Genomic DNA, 7,491 nt, shown 5'->3' with positions numbered 1-7,491 from the left:
CTTCACAGGGTCTGCGCTGAAGGAGAAACGAGAGTTTCTCACTGGGTTCTGGGTCACAGATTGCTGATTAATCTACGGTTTCAGGCCAAATAAAAGCAACAAGCAAGGTACAATCAAAGGGATCCTTTGAGGGATTACTAAGATCTATCACAAAGGATCATCAAATCATTTGTGAGTCCATTGTTCAGATCATAGACAAATCCAGTGATTGGATCAAAGCAGCAACTGTCTACTTTGCATCTGAGAATAGCAGATGCAGTTCGATTGTTGCTGTTGAGTCTATGAAACAAACAATGATAGAGACACAAATAAAATGACTAAACAGATCTCCCCAGCGGAGTCGCCAATTTGTTGTGGGGAAAAATGCCTATGCAGGACGATCCTATCCACCTAAGGTGTGACAGTGCCTTAGCAACAAACAGAGACAGATATTCTAGTATTCTTCCTTTATGAATTAAGAATGAAGAGAGATGGATGGACTAACCAGTGTCTTCCGTTTGTCCCTTGATCCGGTTTCTCTTCTCTTTGAGAGTTCCCAGCTACTTGCCTTCTCGCTCGCCCAGCTTCAACAGGTCTCTGCAAGATCACAAGAAGAGAACACTACACAAAGACATGGATTCATATTCATAACTAGTTCAGGATTAGAAATAAACTAAACATACTAATGCAATCATACATCAAAGATACACCAGTATATAGGAGAAACCAAGATAGCTTTATTGATGAATAACAAGGTTCAGGAAGAGATACAACCAAGAAGGCTCCAATCCAGCATCTCCTTCCCAGTAAATGGAATTCCTATCTTCACCCCTTTCAAAGCATTAAGCACCCAATGATTCCAGTCTCAAACCAACAGCAATTCTTTGCAATAACAAAATTCCCGCCTCTAGATCTCATGGAGGAGAGATCCATATATAGATGTTTGGAGAGAGGATGAGTCAGCTTGAGATCTGACTAGTGTCCTCTCCCTCTGTCAGTTCTTGATTCCACCTGGAGGTTCTTGCTTCCACTTGGAGATTGGGAACCTCTTACTCATCACCAGTCGAATTCACTGAGGCAAGTGTCATTGAGGAAGATTCTGGAAGCTTCCTGGGTCTTGACACCTCTTGGAATGAACTTGCCATTTGTCAATTCCCACTCAGCGCACCCTGGTAGTGCTTCTACCTGCGTTGCAGTGCAGGTAGCCAGTGCAGAGTTTGCATTTCAGCGCAGATAGCTAGTGGAGCCACTGAATTGATCCTGAATTGACTTGTTTTTTAGCAGTTTCTGGTGGAGAACTTCTGTGAATTGATGTGGTTTGTTAGCCTTGTTCCTCTAGGGGTGGGAACAACATGTTTAGGGACTTTGGATCCCTTAGATTATGGACATTTCATGCTTATAGCTGTAAGGCACAAAAATGTTTATAACACTATGCCTCCGGTCTCAATGACATTGGCCCTCCTCCTACCAAGTAGTTCGCGAACATTGGACAATGATCATTGTCATGAATCTGGCCTTTGCATTTTATGCACCATACTTCCTCGTGCGCCTCTGGCCACAATTCCCTATCCTGCTTCAAGCTTTGCATTTCCAAAAATAGATTCTATAGTTGCACGTGGATTTACTGAACTACCAACCCAAGGATCTGTATCTGGGTCTCATGTAATCTCATCACCATCTCGAATGCTTCAGCCTGGGTAGAAAGTTTCTGTTGTGATAGTGCCATCCTCAAGTGTTTTTTCAGAGATGCTACAAGCCATGCGCGATGTTGTGCATCCATTCGCATCATATTGGCCTCATAGATCGTACCCTTCAACCTTTGGTCTAGATCCCAAGGGGTCTCGCTTGAAAGCAACACGATCTCTTTAAACCCGATGATTGATTGCGTCTTTGATTTTGGCCTACTAAATTCTCTATTCAACGCATTCTGGATCTCTGTTATCCCTGTGTTTGGGTGGTCGTTAGAGTACTTGATGTACCATGTTAATGTGCAATCTTGCAGCGCACTCACCAATGTACCCCTCTTAATGTTTTCATCTGTGACACCTTGTGCTTCCCATACTACTCTTACCACAAACCAAAATTGGTCCAGATCCTCATTCCCTACCCCTCTGAATACTAGTAGTTTGATCGTGCTCACCATACTGAATCATCGAGGTGGTGGAGGTGGAGTGGGTGGAGATGGAGGTGAAGGAGGTGAAGTGGGGGGTGGTGTGGGTGGTAACCGCGGAATATGCTACCTTATCAAACTGACCACGCTTCTCAGAGAAACTTTCGCAAGCTCGTCCTCACTCTCCCGTGAGGGTCAAATTAAGGGACTATTTTATAATTCTTCACTACTTCCGCTTCTGTAGATTCTTCCACTCCATGTAGTCACCAACATTAATTTATTCACATAATCCTCTTTTCAGATAACAACATCTTAATCCAGGTATTCAAAATTTTAATATACTTATCTCACGGTCCCTTGAGAAAACGTTGCTCTACCTCACTGTAACTGATGGTCGTGTCCATCGCGAACTCAATGATAAATCCTCCTATTATTCGGTCAAGCTAGTGGTACACAGATTGTGCTATCTTATATTCTAAATCTTCTAGTTTGCGCAATAATTCCAGAGTCCACGCTATCGATTGGTCAAGCCTACACCTTCCCTAGTTGTCGGCTAACCTCACGATCCACTCATACATTTTAGAAGGAAAGGATACGAAGAAAATCTTGTGGATTTTCGTATACATGTAGCGATCTAAGTACTTTTTCTCAAATACTTGCAGAGTTTTGTTTTCCTGTGTCGTGAACTCATGAATCTTCTTGTCCAACCATTCTTCAATTTCCTTCTTTGTTGGGTTCTAGTGGCACGACATCAGACATCCCTTATGCAGATCCTGGTTCTGGCAACAGAACCATTTGTTGGATTAGTGGGGCCTGACCTAGGTTCAGAAGTGATTTAGCCAAGCAAATCCTGGTACTACTGGCCCTTTCGGCAACAGTACACGAAGCGCGGACTGAGGTCTCACCCGAAGTAGTATGGGAGGGTGCTAGAATCAGGTTTTCGCACCCTAGGGATGTCTTGATGAAGGTTCTGTAGGTTTGCAGTCCAAACCTAAGCACTTGCGCTACTATGCGTAGGTTGTCTACCCTTCGCGAGCTGTGCCACTACCTCCATGCACCTCTATAAGGGCGTGAAGAAAGTACTATCCTGATCTCTATTCTTATTGCGCTATTATATTAGTGCTTAACTTAAATTGTGAGGGCCCAATATTCTTATTGCTTTATTCAACATTCAGGTAAGTGTGTGTAATCATCAACAATATAAATGCATAAAGATAAATAGAAACATAGATGCACAATATTCTAAATCAAACTTATCTTTATTAGTATTCTTTTTCAAGTACAATCCTACTTACAAACTTGACTCCACCCTACGCACTCAGCTGCAGGGGTCTGTGCACTCAACTGCAGACTCTACTAGGCCTCTGTGCACTCAGCTACAAAGCCTCTTGTTATAGACATTTTTGTGCCTTACAACATTGAGCATGAAATTTCCATAATCTAAGGGATCCAAAGTCCCTAAACATGTTGTTCCTACCCCTAGAGGAACAAGGCTAGCAAACCACAGCAATTCACAGAAGTTCTCCACCTGAAACTGCTAAAAAACAAGTCAATTCAGGATCATGTCAACTGCTCCACTGAGCATCTGCGTTGAATGTCAACTGCTACACTGGCTACCTGCGTTGAATGTCAACTCCAACACTAGCTACCTGCGCTGAGTGAGTTTGGACAAGTGGCAGGCTCATTCCTCAATGTGTCAATGCCCAGGAAGCTTCCAAAATGACACTTGCCTCAGGGAATTCGACTGGTGATGAGTAAGAGGTTCCAAATCTCCAAGTGGAAGCAAGAACCTCCAAGTGGACTCAAGAACTGAGAGAGGGAGAGGACACTAGTCAGATCTCAAGCTGACTCATCCTCTCTCCAAAATAACTATATATAGATCTCTTCTCCATGAGATCTAGAGGCTAGAATTTTGTTATTGCAAAGAATTGATTTTGGTTTGAAATTGGATCATTGGGTGCTTAATGCTTTGAAGGGAGCTGAAGAAGGAATTCCATTCTGCTGGGAAGGAGATGTTGGTTTGGAGCCCTATGGGTTGTATCTCTTCCTGAACCTTGTTATCAATCAATAAAGCTATCTTGATTCTTTCCTATATGCTGATGTATTTTGTATAATTGCATTAGTGTATTTGATTTACTTCTAATCATGAATCATTTATGAATATGTATATTTGTCTTTGTGTCGTGTTCTTCTCTTGTCGCAAGTAGCTATTCTCTTGTCACAGGTAGTTGTTCTCTTGTGATCTCGTGGGAATCAAGTAGTTGTTCTCTTGACCAAGCGAGGAGGCAAGTAGCTGTGGACACCCAAAGAGAAGAGGATCTAGATCGAGGGACAACCGGAAGACAACGGTAAGTCTACCGATCTCCCCTCTTTCACATTTCATAAAGGAAGAAACCGAAGTAGCTGTATCTGTTTGTTGCTAAGGCACTGTCACACCTTAGGTGGATAGGATCGTCCTGCATAGGCATTTTTCCCCACAACAAATTGGCGACTCCACTGGGGAGATTTGTTTTAGTCATTTTATTTGTGTTTACATCATTGTTTGTTTCATAGACTCAACAGCAACAATCGAACTGCTTCTGCAAAGTAGACTGTTGCTGCCTTGATCCTTCACTGGGTTTTTGTCTATGATCTGAACAATGGACTCACAAATGACTTGATGATCCTTTGTGATAGTCTTTAGTACCCTCTCAAAGCATCCCTTTGATTATACCTTGCTTGTGTTTCTGATTTGGCCTGAAACAGTTGATTTTTGAGCATTTTATGACCCGGAACCCAAGAGAAACGAGAGTTTCTCCTTCAGCGCAAGTGCTGTGAATGCAGTATGCATTTCAACGCAGGTCCCGTGAAGGCTACCTGCGCTGAATGTCAAACCCACAGTGTTGAGGTTGTACTGAACCAATTTGGCTTTGTGCAGCTGGGGTTCTCTGCTGTCTGTTGCCCTGTTTTGATCTCTGTTTTTTGCAGCCTTTAACCAGCATAGGTACAAGTCTGATAACTCCTTTTCTTTGATTGAATTCCGCCTCCTTTTGTACAAAAAGACTGTAAGTGTTTTTATGTGTTTGTGGCGTCATTTACAGTTTTCCTTTGCATGAGTGAAATAATCATCCTGTAGCCCTTGATTCAGATCTGATTGATTCTGATCTTAGGAGAGATTTCGTTGGCTGTTTACAGTTGATTATACATTTGCTTTTGCTTATTGGTTTGAGTTTGCCTCTTTTAAGTGTCGAAAAAAGTATTCATTTCGAAAGTCGCAAAGTGATTGTAATCTCTTCTACCCTTGTTGATTTCGAAAAAGTAAACTTGTTTGTATCTATCATTTAAAAGCAAATTCAAAGTTGTACAAAAAGCTTTCTTTGTAGGCATTAATACTAAGAAAGCGGAAAACAAACACCTGCATTGTGCATTTGCATTTTGATAAGTTTGCATGTTTGATTTAGGAAAGAGTGCATCAGAGTGTGTTGATTGCTCTTTGAGAAAAGATAGTGTCTTTCTTTTCCCTTAGTAGCTAGGATTTTCAAAGTTGAAAAGATTATAAAGCTTGCTTATCATCTTAGACTGCATTTAGGAATTGTACTATACATATCGTGGTGATCCTGAAAGACAAACTTCTAAAAAGATCAACTTAAAATAAACTGAATGAACCTAACAACGCTTTGCAACATAACGCACAACATAGAGGTCTAGGCTAGAGACGTGTTCCGGCGTCGTTAAGCCTAGTGACTGTCGATCTCGTGGAAAGTGGGTGATTCCTCCTGAGGGACGATAGCACTAGTACGGATTGTGCTCCCACGTACCGTCACGTATATATTGGGAGATCCCTATAGGCATATATCCTTTATCCTTAGGAAGCCGTGTCGGCCGCCCTACTGATCGCAATGCAGTGAACACAGCATTCACGAAGATCGACCGCCCGTACCTTAAAAAGTATTCTGCGATTTTGCGAAAAGTTTGGCACACCCTCTGCCTAGATCTCCAGAGCAGTTTCTTTTGGCATTTTTCAGACTCTATAATAGAAAAAGTCCATCCGAGCATTTGTCACTTCGGGCTCGTTAAAACATCGAAGGAGACTAGAGTCATCTTTAGCTTTTTCTCGACTCTTTAAAAGTGAAAAAGTAAGTTGTGTCTAAAGCGTCGTTAACAATTTATTTTAAACGGAATAATCATCACCTTTCCCTCGTTGATCTTCGAAGTTAGTCTACCTTCATCACAAAGTTCTTTTAGAATCGCTAGGAAATCTTTTGGATAGACTAAATATGTCTGAACAACCATCGACATCCAGGACTGTGTCATCCGACACAGCAGCGGCAGAGCCTCCTGCTGCTACTCCAACGATGTTCGCTGGTATACCATCTGTCCCGGCAAATTGTCAACAACAAGCTAGAGTCCAATCAGAGACTGTTTCGACGACATGGTTAGTTCCTATTTCTTCATTCGGATTATCATCTGGTATTTCTTATGTTGAAACTCAAAAAATTGATCCAATGTGTCTTCAAAGGCCAATCTACCCTTTAAGTACTGGATTGCCACCATATGGAGGGCAGTATGCCTTTTCATTGTTCCCCCCGGAGAACAACCATATGGGAGTTTACAACAAAGTTCATGTCAAACTGGAATTACATCCAGCGGATGGGTACCGATACTGCCTCAGCAACCAAGGGTTGCATATTCAATGCAACCAGTCCACCCTGTGTCGAATGTTGCCACTATACCTGGTATGGTGATTGCGTCGCAAGTACGAGCGCTACCTGTTGTATGTCAACGCCAAGTTTCTCAGGTTGCCATACAACAGCCTCTTGTCTCGACAACTCAATCACAACCTCTGGTTAGTGCCTCCTTATCTGGAGCGACTCAGGCTCAAACAAGTACTATGACTCCTCATCTTGATCAATCATCCAATATTGGACAACAGCAAATGGTCCAACAACTAGAGCTGGTTCAAACTCATCAACCCCCATTCCAGCAATCATATCGAGGACCTGAGCAACAAGTCTTTGTAAGTAATGGGCAATCGCATTTACAAAGCGGTTACCAACAACCATATTATAATGGTTATGCCCATCAACCTTGTCAAAGTTGCCAGCATCAAATACATTATGTTGGTATGCAAAGACCCACTGCTCAGGCGATTCCATCTTATCCTGGGTATGCTTCACCTAACCTGAATCAACAGTTGCCCTTTGTAGTAGCTCTAGAATTACCAGATCTAAACCAGCTGACGAATGATCCAATTTCTTATGCCCCTTGGTGGCTAGCGATTCCTCACAAACTTCCATCGGACATTCCTAAATTTAATGGAAATCCAGGCGAAGATCCATCGAATCACGTGATGACATTTCATCTGTGGTGTTCATCAAACACCCTAAACGATGATTTGATAAGGCTTCGCCTTTTTCAGAGGA

The sequence above is a fragment of the Pinus tabuliformis genome, chromosome 9 (assembly GCF_031772625.1).
Source record: "Pinus tabuliformis cultivar Carrire ecotype Pingquan chromosome 9, CPIR1, whole genome shotgun sequence".
In the NCBI taxonomy this organism is placed as follows: Eukaryota; Viridiplantae; Streptophyta; class Pinopsida; order Pinales; family Pinaceae; genus Pinus; species Pinus tabuliformis.
The sequence above is the reverse complement of the archived record's forward strand: the minus strand, read 5'-3'. Positions refer to the sequence as shown.